Here is a 19,006-nt window from a genome sequence, read left to right as displayed (position 1 = left end):
TCTCCCTGTCCTCCACTCTCCCCACCTTCACCCAGTATGTCACCTGCCACACCAGGAATACCAACACACTGGATCTACTGTATGCCAACATCAAGGAGGCATACAGCTCATCACCTCTGCCTCCCCTGGGGGGCTCAGATCACAACCTGGTTCATCTCCAGCCTGTGTACAAACCCTTGGTACACAGAGAACCAGTTGTGACACACACAGTGAAGAAATGGTCTGAGGAGACTGAAGAAGCTCTGAGAGACTGCTTTAGCTCCACTGTGTGGGAAGAGCTTTGTGCCCCTCATGGGGAGGACATCGACAGCATCACGGACTGCATCACTGATTACATCAATTTCTGCGTGGAAAACACTGTGCCCACCAGGAGGGTACGGTGTTTTTCAAACAACAAACCCTGGATCAACTCTGAAATAAAGGCTCTCCTGAAGGAGAAGAAGAGAGCCTTTAGATCAGGAAATAAGGAGGAGCTGAGAGCCGTGCAGAAGGATCTGAGAAGGAAAATCAGGGATGGAAAAAACATCTACAGGAAGAAGATGGAGGACCAGCTACAGCAGAGCAACATCAGTGGGGTTTGGAGGAGTTTGAACTCAATTTCAGGCCACAAACCAAGCCCTAGGGTTGTGGGAGACTTAGAGTGGGTTAACAACCTGAACCAGTTCTTTAACAGGTTTGACCAGCCACCCACCCCTCCCCCAGCCCAGTCCCCCCTGCTGTCAGCCCCACCATCTTTAATGACTGCCAACCTCTCTTCTTCTTGGGACCTCACACCTCTCAGCTCTCAGCCATCACCCACCCCCTTCACTTCTGAGGACTCCATCTCACAACCCCCATCCCCCACCTCCATCTTGTCCCTCTCAACTCATCATGTGAGGAAGGAGCTACGTAAGATCAAGGTGCGAAAGGCTGCTGGTCCAGACGGCATCAGCTCCAGGCTCCTGAGGTGCTGCGCAGATCAGCTGTGTGGCATCATGGGATACATGTTCAACCTGAGCTTGAAGCTGGGGAAAGTACCACAACTGTGGAAGACCTCCTGTGTGGTACCGGTACCAAAGACCAAACATCCAAAGGATCTTAGCAGCTACAGGCCGGTAGCCCTGACATCGCATCTAATGAAGACCCTCGAGAGGCTGGTCCTCAACCATCTACGCCTCATGGTGTCGTCTTCGTTGGACCCGCTGCAGTTCGCCTACCGGCCTGGCATCGGGGTGGATGACGCCATCATCTACCTCCTGCACCGAGCTCTGACCCACCTGGAGAAGCCTGGAAGCACTGTGAGGATCATGTTCTTTGATTTCTCCAGTGCTTTTAACACCATCCAGCCAGGACTTCTGAGAGACAAGCTGGAACTGTCAGGAGTGGACCACCACATCTCCGAGTGGATACTGGACTACCTCACTGACCGCCCACAGTACGTGAGGACACAGGGCTGTGTCTCTGACAGGCTGGTCTGCAGTACGGGGGCCCCACAGGGAACTGTGCTGGCACCGTTCCTCTTCACCCTCTACACTGCAGACTTCTCCATCAACTCCCCACGCTGCCATCTGCAGAAGTTCTCTGACGACTCTGCCATAGTTGGCCTCATCACAGGTGAGGATGACTCAGAGTACAGACAGTGGACTCAGGACTTTGTGGACTGGTGCCAGCGGAACCACCTCCTGATCAACGCCGCTAAAACCAAGGAGCTGGTGGTGGATTTCCGCAGGCGCAGACCCACCACACGGACACCGGTGAACATCCAGGGAGTGGACATTGAGATAGTGGACTCTTATAAGTACCTGGGTGTTCACCTAAACAATAAACTGGACTGGACTCATAACACTGATGCGCTCTACAGGAAGGGTCAGAGCAGACTCTACCTGCTGAGAAGGCTGAGGTCTTTTGGAGTGCAGGGGACACTCCTGAAGACCTTCTATGACTCTGTGGTGGCATCAGCCATCTTCTATGCAGCAGTATGTTGGAGCAGCAGCTTGTCTACAGCTGAGAGGAAGAGGATAGACAAGCTCATCAGGAAAGCCAGCTCTGTCCTAGGATGGCCTCTCGACTCAGTGCAGGTGGTGGGAGACAGAAGGACTCTGACCAAAATAACATCACTGATGGACAAGGTCTCCCATCCCATGCATGAAACTGTTGCTGAGCTGGAGAGCTCCTTCAGTGACAGACTGCTGCATCCTAAATGCACAAAGGAGCGTTACCGCAGATCCTTCCTCCCAGCAGCTGTAAGACTTTATAATCATCACTGCTCCCAACAAAAACCACAATAGCCTACACAATGTAGGATAATATATAATATACTGTAAATAGTCTGGCACATCATGCACATTGTATATAGTGTTATTATTATTAGTAGTATTAAGGTTAATATTGTTTGTTGATTTTATATATATTCTTTTCTTAATAGTGTGAATTATTATATCTTTATTTATATTTATAATAACTGCGGCTGCTGTTACACCCAAATTTCCCCTCTGTGGGACAATAAAGGCTGTTTCTTCTTCTTCTTCTACTGAGACCACCATCAGGAGAACACTGAGCAGCAGTGGTGTTCATGGCAGGGCTGCACTCCAAAAACACCGCCTACAGCTAAATGTCATGTGGACGAGTCACATGACAGGAAGTGAGGATGAACTGAGCAGAAAGAATCCAGAGTTTGTCTCTCTGTGAAACATGGTGGAGGTGGTTGGGCCTGTTTGCTGTTCCAGAAAGGCTCACCATCATTAATGCAGCAATGAAGTCTCAGTTATAGCAGCAACTCAGAGCAGCTGGATGTGAACTGAGTCTCAGGAGGAAGCAGAGCAGGAAACTGTGAAGGTTGTAGAGGAGGAGGGCAGACATGTCAATCATCTGTCAGAGGGAGCATGTGGGAGGACATGATGACCTCTGAGTGAGGCTAGCCAACAGCTAATGTAGCTCATGCTCACTGCTGTCTGTGTGAGTCTGTAACTGTGCAGCCTGCATGTTGTGTGCTTCTTGAAGGGTTAAGTTGTACTGATTGTGTTCTGGTTTGTGTGCAGTTGTGAGTCCTGGTTGGTGTTGTTAGCTGTAGTTGTGTTGAGGCCTACTCCTGCTGCAGCTGCAGCTTCACATCATTCAGTTTCCTGCAGGTTCTCATCTTCTTGTAGCTTGGTAGCATCTCTTGTTAGCACGCTGCATTGCCTTGTTTGGTAGGCTAGTGTGTCTGTGTGCGACTGTGACTGAATAAGGTGAGTGTTTCTTTGAGTTGTGGTCATGGTGTGTGATTTGGACAGGTCTGTGACAGATGCTGACACCAGTATGGTGCTGGTGTTCAGGCTCATTGGAGGAAAGAAGAACTGAGAGTTCAAATCATGAATGCTCTGGTTGAACAGGAGATACTGGCTGAAGAGTCTGATTGGCTCTGTGGATCAGGTGACTCAGCCACTGAAGGAGGAGAGAGAGCTGCAGCAGAGTGAAAGGACAGAGCTGGAGGATCCAAAGAGCTGCACCTCACTCTTACTCTGAGCTCTAGATGGTAAAGCTCTGGAGGCTCATTGATCACTGAGCTTAGAGCAGAGCTCAGACTCTCACAGTGTTGTTGAAGCTGCTGTCTCACCACTTTATGAGTTTGTGGCAGAAAAGTACAGGCAGCATTTTCATGGTGTCTCTAAAAGTGACCATCAATCTTCTGTGGAAGACGTGTGTCCACTAAACACAGAGAGAAACAAAGGCTGCAGGAAAAACCCTCCAGACCAAAGATATGTTCTCCTCTCTGGAAATCATTGTTCTTTGGAGGTGACAGTGCTAACCACTGATTCATGATCATTATTGAAGGTCAGGGCAAATTTAAAGGCATGAAGGCAGGCAGGAAATAAATGAGCTTCCACTGTGGCAGCGCCCCCTGGTGGAAACACAAGACATTATGCCCGGTTTTCCTGCACACTCCTTGGGGGCGTTACCACCTGTGGCTGCACTGAGGACGTCATTGAAGGGGGTCCTGATTATAGTCATGGACCAGGCGAGGATCCCCCAGGGTCCTGTCATGGACCAGCTGCTGTAATTAGTGACTGTATCTATAAAAGTGAAAGCAGCGCCCTGTGGGATCAATTGTGTGTTAGGTTTTGGTCCGATCATGTATATTATAGCAAATAATCCTGATCTCAGTACTGAACAAAATAATGGTGGTTATCATTTTGGCCATAATGGTGCAGCTGTAGTTCCCAGAAAGTGGAGACTAAAGAGCAGCTCCAGGAGCTGATCCTTCTGGAAGAGCTGGAAAACCAAATGAATTGTTGTTATTGGAAGAAGCCACGTTGTAGCTGACTGACCCAGTTTAGGTAAAAAGCAGGAAGCCTGACCTGTGGACCTGATTGTGTACAGTACCAACTCCTACTGCTGATGAAGAGGAGATGCCACGCTCCTCTGAGAGTCCTGACTCACAGTTTAAACTATTGACCCTCAGTGGCTTTGTAGCAGCTCACAGTCTGATCCAGGTCACATTTTGTGTTGCTCTTATCCAATGAAACCTTTGTGAGTGGTAATGCTTTAATACAGGGATGTGAAATCTCCTGATTGGTTGGTTTGGTCACAGGAGTGGAGAAGTCTGATCCTGGCAGTGACCTTGATGGTAAACTAAATGATTTCCAGCTGTTGATCCTTAAGAGGACCTGTTAGCACTTCATTTGGGCTTTTCCTCATTCATAACTGGGCTTTTGCTCCCAATGATCCTGATTGGAATTCAGCTTTATGTCAAAGGTATTCCATCAAGTGCTCGAGGTTCTGTCTGTAAAACATCAGGTTTCCAACATGAGATTTTGAAGCTTTTGGCTCAGAAGTTGTTGATGCTCAGCAGAGCTCTGAGACTCAAAGCAGCACACTAAGCTGAGCTGTTGGTTCTCAGTGGGATCAGCTGGATGAAGAACATTTACAGCTACAGGGAGTCACTGAGTCACTGTTTCTGTCCAAATATCACTGACTGCATCTTTACCCTGTGCTTGAACTCATTCTTGATGGTTCCTCCACAGAGTGGACCAGCAAAGCTCAGAGGGTCCCAGTGGTCAGTCTTCCCAGCAGCATCAAACACAGCTGGACTCCATATTTATGGTCTGTACATGTACAACAACTACTGTTCCATCTATTCTGCTCACAGTCATCTCCATGCTGCTCTTTGGAGACCAGTGGATTGTCAGTGTGTCCAACATGGATCTGATGTTTGGCTCCATGATTTCAGTCTGATTGGCTCATTCATAAAGTCTTCTGTTCCAGCTGCTGGAGGACAACATCATCACGTTTGTGAAGGACGAGCTGAAGAAGATCCAGAAGATCCTGAGTCCAGATTACCCAGAATGCTTAGAGAGGGAGGATGAAGAGCAGAGGAGGAGCAGCAGAGAGGCATTAGTGAAGATCACAGTGGACTTCCTGAGGAGAATGAAGCAGGAGGAGCTGGCTGAGCGTCTGCAGAGCAGTAAGAGGATTTCTCTAAAGATTGAAGCTGCTGGATGAATGAGACATTTACTGAAGTTTAAAGAGATTAAACAGCATGGATTCAAACAGGCATTCTTTATGGAGATGAAATAGTCACATCTATTTGGTAAAACATTAACCGATGTTCTTCATTCATTCAGAACGTCGTGCTGCAGTTTGTGGACGTGAACTTAAATCTGCTCTGAAGAAGAAGTTCCAGTGTGTGTTTGAGGGCATCGCTAAAGCAGGAAACCCAACCCTCCTGAATCAGATCTACACAGAGCTCTACATCACAGAGGGAGGGGCTGCAGAGGTCAATGAGGAACATGAGGTCAGACAGATTGAAACAGCGTCCAGGAAACCAGACAGAGCAGAAACACCAATCAGACAAGAAGACATCTTTAAAGGCTCACCTGGAAGAGATGAACCAATCAGAACAGTGCTGACAAAGGGAGTGGCTGGCATTGGGAAAACAGTCCTAACACAGAAATACACCCTCGACTGGGCTGAAGACAAAGCCAACCAGGACATCCAGTTGATGTTTCCATTGACTTTCAGAGAGCTGAATGTGCTGAAAGAGGAAAAGTTCAGCTTGGTGGAACTTGTTCATCACTTCTTCACTGAAACCAAAGAAGCAGGAATCTGCAGCTTTGAACACTTCCAGGTTGTGTTCATCTTTGATGGTCTGGATGAGTGTCGACTTCCTCTGGACTTCCACAAAACTACAATCCTGACTGACCCTAGAAAGTCCACCTCAGTGGATGTGCTGCTGACAAACCTCATCAGGGGGAACCTGCTTCCCTCTTCTCACCTCTGGATAACCACACGACCTGCAGCAGCCAATCAGATCCCTCCTCAGTGTGTTAACAGGGTGACAGAGGTCAGAGGGTTCACTGACCCTCAGAAGGAGGAGTACTTCAGGAAGAGATTCAGAGATGAGGAGCAGGCCAGCAGGATCATCTCCCACATCAAGACCTCACGAAGCCTCCACATCATGTGCCACATCCCAGTCTTCTGCTGGATCACTGCTACAGTTCTGGAGGACATGCTGAAGACCAGAGAGAGAGGAGAGCTGCCCAAGACCCTGACTGAGATGTACATCCACTTCCTGGTGGTTCAGGTCAAAGTGAAGAAGGTCAAGTATGATGGAGGAGCTGAGACAGATCCACACTGGAGTCCAGAGAGCAGGAAGAGGATTGAGTCTCTGGGAAAACTGGCTTTGGATCAGCTGCAGAAAGGAAACCTGATCTTCTATGAATCAGACCTGACAGAGTGTGGCATCGATATGAGAGCAGCCTCAGTGTACTCAGGAGTGTTCACACAGATCTTTAAAGAGGAGAGAGGGCTGTACCAGGACAAGGTGTTCTGCTTCATCCATCTGAGTGTTCAGGAGTTTCTGGCTGCTCTTCATGTCCATCTGACCTTCATCAACTCTGGACTCAATCTGCTGGAAGAACAACAAACCACATTCAAATTGTCAAAATTATTTAGAAAACAAGAATCAGAATCTGCAGAGAAATCCTTCTACCAGAGAGCTGTGAACAAGGCCTTACAGAGTCCAAATGGACACCTGGACTTGTTCCTCCGCTTCCTCCTGGGTCTTTCACTGCAGACCAATCAGAGTCTCCTACTAGGCCTGCTGACACAGACAGGAAGTAGCTCACAGACCAATCAGAAAACAGTCCAGTACATCAAGGAGAAGCTCAGTAAGAATCTGCCTGCAGAGAAAAGCATCAATCTGTTCCACTGTCTGAATGAACTGAATGATGGTTCTCTAGTGGAGGAGATCCAACAGTCCCTGAGATCAGGAAGTGTCTCCACAGATGAACTGTCTCCTGCTCAGTGGTCAGCTCTGGTCTTCATCTTACTGTCATCAGAAGAAGATCTGGATGTGTTTGACCTGCAGAAATACTCTGCTTCAGAGGAGGCTCTGCTGAGGCTGCTGCCAGTGGTCAAAGCCTCCAACAAAGCTCTGTGAGTAAATGTATTGAATCAAATCAAATCATTGTGGGTGCTCGCAATCATGTGATACTCTTTATGTGTCATAGAGACAGTCATCACATTTGTCAGACATTTCCCAGTTAAACTCTTGTTCAAGTACCATCCAGATCCAGTCTGTGGTGGACACATAGCTGATAATTATTAACTCCTCCAAATAAATTCAAACACAAATAAAAAGAATAAAAATCAATGACATTTAGTTCCTACCAAAAGCATGTGGAATGATCTAGTGCTCTGTTACTCTGCTGTTCTCCATTGAGTTCTCACTGCTGTGGGTTCTTTTATGGGATCTAAAAAAAAAAAAAATTATCACTTGTTGATTCACAAAACAAAATGTGTCTTCTCCACCCACTCAGTATACATTACCTTCACTTTATTCCTCTGCTTGAGAAATTTCATAATCCATGTTCTTAGTGGAGTATTATCTCTCTTGATGAAGCCTCTACAGAAAACTTCATCCATCACCACCAAGTACTTCCAGTATTTTTAAGTATGAAGGTCTGATCCTTCAGCACCCTCTCACAAGTTCACTTTCCTTGAGCCGTTCAGCCATGATTCTGTTTCCAGGTCCAGGAATATATCCTGACACAAAGCTGTCACTCAGCTTGACCATCTTTTTCAAAATAGCCAATTTATATCATTCTGTGCACTTGCCTATGAGTGTGGTGTTTGTAGAGAACAATTCCTCCAAGTCCATAATTACTACTACTTAAGTTAAAATTAAATTTAAGTGTAAGTATATAAGGTGCACTATATTGCCAAAAGTATTCACTTGTCCATCAAGATCATTGAATCCAGGTGTTCCAGTCTCTTCCACAGTCATTTCCACAGGTGTATAAACCAGCACCTAGGCATGCAGACTGCTACTACAAACATCAGTGAAAGAATGGGTCGCTCTCAGGAGCTCAGTGAACTCCAGCGTGGTACCGTGATAGGATGATACCTGTGCAACAAGTCCAGTCACTACTAAATGTTCCACAGTCAGCTGTTAGTGGGATTATAACAAAGTGGAAGCAACTCAGTGATAGGCCACACAAAATCACAGAGTGGGGTCACCTGCACACTCTGCTGAGGCGCATAGTGCACATGGGTCATCACCAAGAATCAATCAGGACAAATCTCCAAACTTGGTCTTAAGATTTGTTCAAGAAGAGTGCATCGAGAGCTTCATGGAATGGGTTACCATCCTAGCAGCTGCATCCAAGCCTTGTATCACGGGGCCTTAAGCAATGCATCGAATGCAGGGATGTAAAACACATCAAGCAGTGAAGACATGGATGAGCCAGTTTGGTGTGGAAGAACTTGACTGACCTGCACAGAGTCCTGACTGTGAGCCAGGTCTTCTTGTCCAACATCATTGTCTGACCTCACACATCTTCTTCTGGAAGAATGGTCACAAATTCCCATAAACACACCTAAACCTTCACAGAAGAGTTGAAGCTGTTATTAAGGTTGTTAGCCTTAATGCTAGAAAATCCTAAATTGAAACAATTCTGCAAACGAGCGGGCCAAAGTTCCTCCCCAGTAATGTGAAGTTCCTGCTGTCAGTTATTTAATGTACTTTTCATACAGGGCCAGCTATATTTAGATAGCTTTCTTTCCCCCTAAACAAATTAAATAATCATTTAAAAACATGCGCAAAATGCAGAATGCAGTCATTTTTTTGCAATATTGAAATTTGTTAGATGATTTGAAACATACAAGTGTAGCCAATATGAAAAAGACAAAGAAATGAGGAAATACATTTTGACACTGCTGGAACTTCTTGCTGCCTTTCAGCAGGCTTCGTGAGACTGGCTAATCTAAACATAATCTGCCTTTTGGGACACTGGCCGTAAAATAGCTTGTTTCTGATGAACTGAGGATCTGCACCAAGGTTCTGTATGTAATAATTATTAGTATTTACCAATAATATGTTCACAATGATCACAGATATTAGAATTGGAAAAGTGACGAACAGTACTGTATGCCTGTACCAGCAGGTACTGAGCGAGTATCATTAAATCTACCACCTCCCTGTATCTTGTCTTTTCAGATTTATTTATTTTATTGCCCTTTAAGCCACTTAATACTCAAAGGCACCAAATTCAATGAAAGGACCAGTATTGTGTCTATAAATGACAGACAACTGGGCCAAGAACCAATTTTAAACTGTATCTTTAGGCCTTTGCTCTTGTTCAAATTTCTTTAGTGGAAGGTTGTATAATCCCAAAGATAGCACAGTTTTACAGGATAAAATAGTATTTTTGCCCCAAGAAGGTGATTTCCCGAGAGTTATGAACCTGTTAACTGGCTGCTCCAAAATCACCAAAAATGCCTGAAAAAGGAAACCCAAAATTAAATCAGCTGCTGTTCCTGAAATCTTCAGAGTTCATGAAAAAGCTTGGACTCTTTGTGAAGATATCAAGCTACATTTTTCATTTTTGCAGTCAAAAATGCTTTAACTGACATGGATTCAAGCTGTGTGAAGTGTGGTTTGAGTCCAGCCAGTCTTGCTCATATTGTCATGTCCTGGGCCGGTGGCCCAGTGTTTTATGTTTTCTTGGTATGGTTTCCGTTTTCTCAGGTTGTTTTGTTATCTGTTAGAGTTGCCCTCAGTTATTTCTAGTCCCTCGTGTCTCTCTGTATTCTGTGTCGGGTTTGCGTCTCTGTTCCCTTGTCATAATTCCTGTTTTATTTTGATATTCATCCAGCCCCTGTCTGTTGTATTCAGTTTTGCTTCCCTCTGGTCTCGTCTTAGTTATCAGTGTCACCTGTGTTCCCACCTGTTTCCTCTTCCCTCATCAGCCCTTCTGTGTATTTAAGTCCTGCGTTTTCTATGCCTGTTGTCGCGTCGTTGACGTTTTTGTGCCCGTATGTTCCTGTGCTCCCTGTGGCTTCCCTTCGTCTCCTCTTCGTCTCCTCTTATCTGTCATCCAAGGTTTTTGTATTTGTTTTTTCCCGTTGAAATAAATCCCTTTTAAGTTACGCTGACTTCTGGAGTCCTTCGTGTCAGCCATTCCTCGCCTGTTTCCTCCCCGGCCATGACAGAACGACGCGACCATACTAAAGACCCTGCAAGCTCCGGCCGCTACAACGGCACTCGCCTGGCACTGGGGGGACCAGCTTTTTTTGAACGGCTCCCGGCGACGCCGCTCACCGCCCCCGCCTAAACCGCAGGTCTGCTGCGTGGGCGGACTGTTTTTGGCGCCGGCCGCTCCCTCACCTGCCTCTCCGTTCGCTCGCCCCTCTTCCCTCTCACAGACGGAGCCGCAAGGGAGGGGGAGGGATTCCCGGCAGCTGCGGGAGGAGTTTTTTCCGGTGCCGCGTGGTATAACGCCGCGGCTATCCCAGCCGTCTGCACAGCCGAGTCTACAGCCCGCTTCCGTGGGGTGGAAGTTTGGCTCTCAGCAGCAGAAAGAGCAACTTCAGCCCGTCATGTACTCTGCTGCTTCCTCCCTCTCAGAGGAGAGCAGGAAATTTCTGATCCGAAGAGTGGACCGATTATGCTTGGACTTGTTATCTGACCCGTGTAAGGAGGAACAGGAAGCCATCACCACCAGGCTTCAAGACCTGATTGCCAGTTTCCCTTGGCTGTTGGACTCCTTGCACGGGTTAGTGAAAGACTTTGTAATCACCACCCTTCACCTACAGCCAGCACCACAGACCACTGCTGCAGCCTCTCAGCCACTCCTGTCAGTTCCCTTAGCTTCTTCCCAGTGTTCCCAGTCAGCTGTAGCTCCAGCTCCCCCTCAGTCGCGGTGTTCCCAGTCAGCTGTAGCTCCAGCTCCCCCTCAGTCGCAGTGTTCCCAGTCAGCTGTAGCTCCAGCTCCCCCTAAGTCGCAGTGTTCCCAGTCAGCTGTAGCTCCAGCTCCCCCTCAGTCGCAGTGTTCCCAGACCCCTCAGTTAGCTCCAGCTCCCCCTCAGTCGCAGTGTTCCCAGACCCCTCAGTTAGCTCCAGCTCCCCCTCAGTCGCAGTGTTCCCAGACCCCTCAGTTAGCTCCAGCTCCCCCTCAGTCGCAGTGTTCCCAGACCCCTCAGTTAGCTCCAGCTCCCTCTGCTCACCCTGCTCCAGCTCCCTTAGCTCCAGCTTCCCCTGCACCCGTACCTGTTCCGCGGGTGGGGGCAGCCACGGACGGGCTGACCTCTGCACCCGTACCTGTTCCGCGGGTGGGGGCACCCACGGACGGGCTGACCTCTGCACCCGTACCTGTTCCGCGGGTGGGGGCAGCCAGGTCCAAGCCTTCGCATCGGTCTTCTGCATTAGCTGCAGCAGCAGGGTCTCAGTCAGCCTCAGTCGCTCTCCCTCGCCTTCAGTCAGCTCTAGCTCCAGTCGCTCTCCCTCGCCTTCAGTCAGCTCTAGCTCCAGTCGCTCTCCCTCGCCTTCAGTCAGCTCTAGCTCCAGTCGCTCTCCCTCGGTCCCCAGTGTCAGCTGTTTTAGTGCCCTCTCAGTCAGCTCCCTCTCAGGCCCCAGTGTCAGCTAGCTCTCACCTCTCTGTTTCCACGCAGCCAGATCTCCCTAGCTCTCGGCCTGCTTCCGCGCAGCCAGATCTCCCTAGCTCTCGGCCTGCTTCCGCGCAGCCAGATCTCCCTAGCTCTCGGCCTGCTTCCGCGCAGCCAGATCTCCCTAGCTCTCGGCCTGCTTCCACGCAGCCAGATCTCCCTAGCTCTCGGCCTGCTTCCACGCAGCCAGATCTCCCTAGCTCTCGGCCTGCTTCCACGCAGCCAGTCGTCTCCCGGCCTGCTTCCACGCAGCCATCTTCTGACATACCCAAACTGTCCCCTGAGCAGCCCCTGCTGCCCAGGATGACGCCCACTCAGCCGGCACCATGGCCCTCTACAGTCCGCTCAGCTCCTGCTCCCTCTGTAATTTTGGTTCCCTTAGCTTCCCCAGTGTCAGCTTCCCCGATTCCAGTTCCTTTCCAGTCAGGTACCCAGTCAGTCTCAGCAGCGTCTCTGTCTCAGCCCCAGTCTCTCCCGTCGACTGCTGTAGAGTCCCTGGTCTCTCAGTCAGAGTCCCAGTCAGCTCCCCTGTCGCCATCAGACTCACCTAACCTATGCCCTGCAAAGCAGCCCCAGCCTGCGCATCCAGTGTTCGGGCATCCGGAGGATCCCGCTCAGTCGGAGCCGCCAGGGGGTCCCGCTCGGTCCGAGCGCCCGGAGCCAGGGGGTCCCGCGCCGGAGCCAGGGGGTCCCGCTCAGTCCGAGCCGCCAGGGGGTCCCGCTCAGTCCGAGCACTCTGAGCCCGAGGGTCCCGCTCAGTCCGAGCGCCCCGAGCCAGAGGGTCCTGCGCCGGAGCCAGGGGGTTCCGCTCAGTCCGAGCCGTTGGGGGTCTCCGCTCAGCCCGAGCGTCCGGAGGGTCCCGAGGGTCCTGCGCCAGAGCCCGAGGGTTCCACGCCAGAGCCTGAGGTCGTCCGTCTCCGCCACCGCATGCCCCGCGGCCGGCCTCCAGTGCCTGCTCCTCGTCGCCGCCGCCGCTGGGAGCGCGGCCGGCCTCCAGTGCCTGCTCCTCGTCGCCGCCGCCGCTGGGAGCGCGGCCGGCCTCCAGTGCCTGCTCCTCGTCGCCGCCACCGCTGGGAGCGCGGCCGGCCTCCAGTGCCTGCTCCTCGTCGCCGCCGCCACTGTGAGCGCGGTCGGCCTCCAGTCACTCCTCCTCCTCGTCGCCGCCGCCGCTGTGAGCGCGGTCGGCCTCCAGTCACTCCTCCTCCTCGTCGCCGCCGCCGCCGCTGGGAGCGCGGTCGGCCTCCAGTGACTCCTCCTCGTCGCCGCCGCCGCCGCTGGGAGCGCGGTTGGCCTCCAGTGACTCTTCCTCGCCGCCGCCGCCGCTGGGAGCGCGGTCGGCCTCCAGTGACTCCTCCTCGTCGTCGCCGCCGCCGCTGGGAGCGCGGTCGGCCTTCCTCATCCAGACTCTGCTTGGTGGCCCCTTGGCCTCTGCGGCCTCCTGCACTGTGTTTTCTGTTTTGGGCCTTCCCCTACACTCCCCTGAACTATGGACTGTTTTTCCCCTGCAGTTTGCTGTTTTTGTACACCCCTCACATGTCTGCAGATATTTAAGTATATCTTTTCATGGGACAACACAGACAAAATGACACTTTTACACAATGAAAAGTAGTCTGTGTGCAGCTTATATAACTGTAAATTTATTCTTCCCTCAAAATAACTCAATATACAGCCATTAATGTCTAAACCAGCAGCAACAAAAGTGAGTACACCCCTAAGAGATCACACCCGTAAATGTCCAAATTGAGCACTGCTTGTCATTTCCCCTCCAAAATGTCATGTGACTCGTTAGTGTTACTAGGTCTCAGGTGTGCACAGGGAGCAGGTGTGTTCAGTTTTGTAGTACAGCTCTCACACTCTCTCATACTGGACACTGAAAGTTCCAACATGGCAAAGAACTCTGTGAGGATCTTAAAGACCAATTGTTGCTCTACATGAAGACTGTTATATAAGCTGCACACAGACGACTGTTCATTGTGTCAAAGTGTCATTTTGTCAGTGTTGTCCCATTTAGAGATATACTTCATAAATATATGCAGACATGTGAGGGTGTACTCACTTTTGTGATACACTGTAGCTGGAGTGGTAAACAGTTCCACAGCTTTGGCACCACTGCCTGAAAAGCTCTGCCCCCCCCGGTCCTTAGTCTTCTATGTGGGACAACTAAAAGATTTTGATTTTGTTGTGTGAGAGACTGTTGACTTATGTAAAATTGATCCAGGCATTTAAAAACAATTTTTAAAAATGTCAATGTGTCATTTACTGGTTCATGTTTATTATTCCAATTAATGTGTTATGACACAACTGTAATGTTTGTCTGTTCTGATTTCACTATTGTGTAAAATCAGAAATAAATCATACTTAAAAGAGTAATTAGTAATCTAAAAAAAACTGCTTTAACTGTAATGAGTATGTAGCTGTTGAGTTTGGAACACAGAAAAATGGCTGTAACTCCTCAATGCTTCAACATACAGTCATCAATGAGGCTCTAATCAAAGATACTACCCTGAGGAATCCTCTGATATACACAAATGTACTGGTAGTGTGAATTAATGAAAAATATAGACATATAAATACAATAAAATATGAATTACATTATTGACGATGTGATCACAATCTCAAACGAAGCTCTGAGACATTGTCCACCTCACCGTGGCCTTTCACCGGCTGATGCAGACACAATAGAGAACCCCATGAAACCCCCAATCCATACTTACAGTACACCTTCCCTGTTGTGGCTTGGTGTCGAGCTAAGGTGAACCCAAAATAAAGGCAATAAACAAGAGGGTTTATTCTCTTAAAGCAGGGAACAAACATAACCAAGAGTTGACAGACGTCCTCAGGAAACTTCTACTGCTATAACCAGACTCAGGTAACAGGCAAGGGTGTTATGGGTGGGGGGAGCCAGAGGGAGAGCTTACGTGGGAGGAGTGTGGTGGAGCTGCTCAGAGGGGGGTTAGCGAGCGGGGTGGGGTGTTGATGTCTCTGGGAGGGCAGGCAGGCGGGGAGACCAGGTGATCCAAGACGGCGATGACAGGCGTCCGTAATCTACCACGAGCAACAGCAAAAACTTAAACACGAGAGATGCGCCCGAAAGAGGACAACTTAACGAACGGGAAACTTCTCACTTTAAGACTCCGTGAGTCGTGTTTATTATCCAGGACAAAGCTAGCCTCAAAACACCAACAGCAAAAAAACGTCATCGGGACTCTTAAAGAGACTGCGACCATTACATGAATCACAACATTAAAGACGGTGAACAAACAACCTAACCATAACCGGACATGTATACGAAAGTGAATTATGCCATCAGTGTTGAGAGCACTACACACTCCTCATACAGCAGGTGATGCTGTTTAGTACCGTAGATGGACACAGACACTCTGGAGAAGGTAGGAGGCTCTGGCTCCATCCTAAATACTGGGCTGATAGCTGGGAACTCGCTGCAGGTGTGCAGGATCTGTGTGTCTCCGCCCCCTGCTCCGCCCCCTGCTCCGCCCCGTCTGTGAAGAGACACCAGCTTGCCAACCCCTGAAATGAGACAGACAGCACACACACCACCAGCCCGCTAACACACACAACATTCCCTGCCCCCGATCACCTGGACTCTTGCAAATTTCAATATGTAAAGCACGCTACTAGACAATATGGTGTGCACACAGACACACAATATAAGTGGTGCCACAGCAGCGTACGGTGATGTTTTCTAGGTAATGGTGCATGTCTAACTCACCATAAAAACATATTTATATCTAAACAACATGTAATACGAGGACGAGCTGAAAATAAAAAGTTACATTTACTCTGAATTTACATTTACTTCTGAGTAACAGCTGTTCATTTGTGGGATTCTGCAGCGATAAAAACGGTCGAATCATCAACATAGTTCTCTAATAAATAACAATCCACTCTTGTGAGTCACTTTGTCACTTCATTGAAGAAATACAGCCTGTTTTGAGATATTTATACAATCCGTTAGTGAGAAAAAGTACAGAAAACACCACCAAGGTCACTACGGTGCACAGAGTCTTACTACCAGCTCGGCTTTGCTCATGTAATACGCACTCATTGTGCAGCAACTTTGTGGATTCATGTGAAAACACACCCCAAGGTGCCATATACCCACATGTCAGTAGTTTTATTGGCTATACATCTATGGTTTTAGAGTTTGGGTCAGAGTTGACCAATCAGAACGATTGGAGAACATTTGGGGCATGTCCAGAGAAGTCACATGACGCTGTCTGGTTAATATTGGCTCTTGAAAATCCATTTCATAACATGATTGGCCAAATGAGGTGTCAATCCAATATGAAGGATCTAGTCTGTCATATAAAAGCATAGTAAGGGTGGACTGCAGCGTTACTGTGAGACTATGAGGCTTCAAATTCGGAAGCACTTCAAACATCCCGCGGGCGGGACACTGCCAGTTAACAGGTTAACTGAAAAAGTGGAATATCACAGAATGGTGTGCAGCGTGTCCTTTATAGATTTTAAGTACACTGGACACGTGGAGGACAAGAGAAGGGGCAGGCCTAAAACACTATTTACATCTGTCATGAAATGTGCTGGATTAGGACCCAATAATGCAGACTCCAGAGACAGAATGTAAACTCAGAAAACCTCAGCTTTATTGCTGGAAACCATGGAAAACAAAACTGGATGGAGCCAGAAAAACAAGTTACAAAATCACTGGAAGCATGGAGAAACACGGAAGGAGAGCACACAGCAGAGGAACCAGACAACGTCAAACATGTAATGACCTGACAAAAACTGAGAAGAACCTAGACAATATCTACACACCAGGAACTGGGCTAATGGGAAACAGCTGGGAGAAACACAGCAAGCAAAACTAACCTAAAGCCAGGGGCGGTTCTAGGGGCGTGGCCACAGGGGCATTGGCCCCATCTGAAATCTGATTGGCCCCCTGAAGTGCCCCTGTCTTGTCACTCATCTGTCCTTTGTCCGAGAGTGAGGATCAAATTATAGGTGGATGCAATTCAATCCCGAAACACCAGTAGCGCTAATGAGCCAAATAGGAATGTCCAGTGTGAATAAAGCTTACAGAAGAAAAAAGATTTGAACGATCTCGTGGAGAAAGTTTTTTAACTGACAACTGATGCCAGTCTTTATTTTGAGGAGTTTTTTGGTAATAAGTCATAAATCTTTTTTACTCACAGCTGTCACAGTATAAATCTACTTGTGTTTGAACATGAATGTTTGCATTTCACTAATTCATGTAACACTAATTCATGTACTTCTTTGTAATGTGCATTTGTGTGTTAACATTAACTATAACGTTTGGCAGTGATAGAGAAGAATATGAAAAGAAAGGGTCAGTCTCAGGCGGGAATTCAGCAGTTTTTGAGCAAAAGAGTGAGTCTGCCAGCTGAAGATGGGCAGAGTGAGAGGAGGGAGAGAGCAGCAGGACACAGTAGACCAGAGGTTGGTCAAGAGGAGGGCACCTCCAGTCCCTTTTCATCAGGTCAGAAATCATTTAGGGAGCACAACAACAGTTAATGCTGTAATCTATGAAATGTCTGATATTGTTATTTAGTGAAATAATTTCACTGAATTCTTACACCTCATGGTGATAAGATTTACCATAACTTTAATGTAATGGCTTTAATTTTTGTTGGTCCGTATATCACCACATCTACCACAAATACTTGGCCCCTCTATGAATCTTGTGGCCCCTTGATGGCCCCTTACTCAGAAAAATCCTAGATCCACCACTGCCTAAAGCACAAGGACATACCAGAACAAAACAGGAAGTAACAAAACACAAGGACCAGGGCTAGGACACATAAACAGGATAAACAATAAGCACACAAACATCCACAATCAAAGAATACATGTGGAATCAAAACCAGGAGTCTAACACAAGGAAAATAACATAATGCATATCAAAATATCACAAACAAACATAAAGCGCTGGACCAGAGGCCCAGGCCCATGACAACAGCAGACAGTATCTGCACTATCTGAGAGTCATGTCATAAAGAAATAGGACAAAATCTACTTCAGACCTGAGACAGGACCTGACGGATGCATCTGGTCTTCACTTGATCCACCTGCTGTTCATCAAAGGCTCATCAGAAATGGAAGTGAAACGGGGAGGAAAGGCCAAATTACACAATTCAATTCAATTTTATTTATATAGCACCAAATCACAACAAACAGTCGCCTCAAGGCGCTTTGTATTGTGGGTAAAGACCCTACAATAATACAGAGAAAACCCAACAGTCAAAACGACCCCCTATGAGCAGCACTTGGTGACAGTGGGAAGGAAAAACTCCCTTTAAACAGGAAGAAACCTCCAGCAGAACCAGGCTCAGGGAGGGGGGGTCATCTGCTGAGGGGGGAGAGAGACAGAGATTAATAATAACTAATGATTAAATACAGAGTGAAGTATAAACAAAGTAAATAAGGTGAAAAAAAAGAAACAGTGCATTATGGGAACCCCCCAGCAGACCAAGCCTATAGCAGCATAACTAAGGGATGGTTCAGGGTCAATGAAGAGAAGCCAATATGGGAGAAATCTGCTCTCTCTTTCTAGTCCCTGTCAGTACTCTAGCTGCAGCATTTTGGATCAGCTGAAGACTGACACAACACACAAGAACTGGACTGAAAATTATTACCAACAGGTCTGATGGAAAAATGAATCCAAATTTGCAATTTCTGGTGCAAATTATCTTCAATATGTCTGGAGGAGGTCAGGGCAAAGATACAACAATGAATGTTGACAACCATCTGTAAAACACTGTGGAGGCTTTGTCATGGTTTGGAGCTGCACTTCAGCCAATGGTGTTGGCAATCTTGTAAAATTGATACCACATATTTAACCTCTTGTACTGCAGGGCTGCAACGATTCCTCAAGTAACTCAAACAATTCCATCCATCCATTCTCTTCCACTTATCCTGTTCAGGGTCGCGGGGGGCTGGAGCCTATCCCAGCTGTCATAGGGCAAGATGCAGGGTACACCCTGTACAGGTCGCAGCCTGTCGCACAGAGAGACAGACAACTATTCACTCACATTCACACCAATTTAGAATCAACAGTTAACCTAACCCCAGTGACTACTGTGGGAGGAAACCCACGCAGACA

General features: G+C 48.0%; 1 pseudogene; it reads left to right on the top strand.

Annotated features, from left to right (window-relative positions):
• Window positions 1-19,006, top strand: part of LOC115776946 (NACHT, LRR and PYD domains-containing protein 12-like) — a 170,083-nt pseudogene that overhangs the window by 63,921 nt on the left and 87,156 nt on the right.

Source organism: Archocentrus centrarchus, unplaced genomic scaffold (assembly GCF_007364275.1).
Source record: "Archocentrus centrarchus isolate MPI-CPG fArcCen1 unplaced genomic scaffold, fArcCen1 scaffold_41_ctg1, whole genome shotgun sequence".
Taxonomy (NCBI): domain Eukaryota; kingdom Metazoa; phylum Chordata; class Actinopteri; order Cichliformes; family Cichlidae; genus Archocentrus; species Archocentrus centrarchus.
Note: the sequence above shows the minus strand (reverse complement) of the source record. Positions and strands in the feature narration are given on the sequence as shown.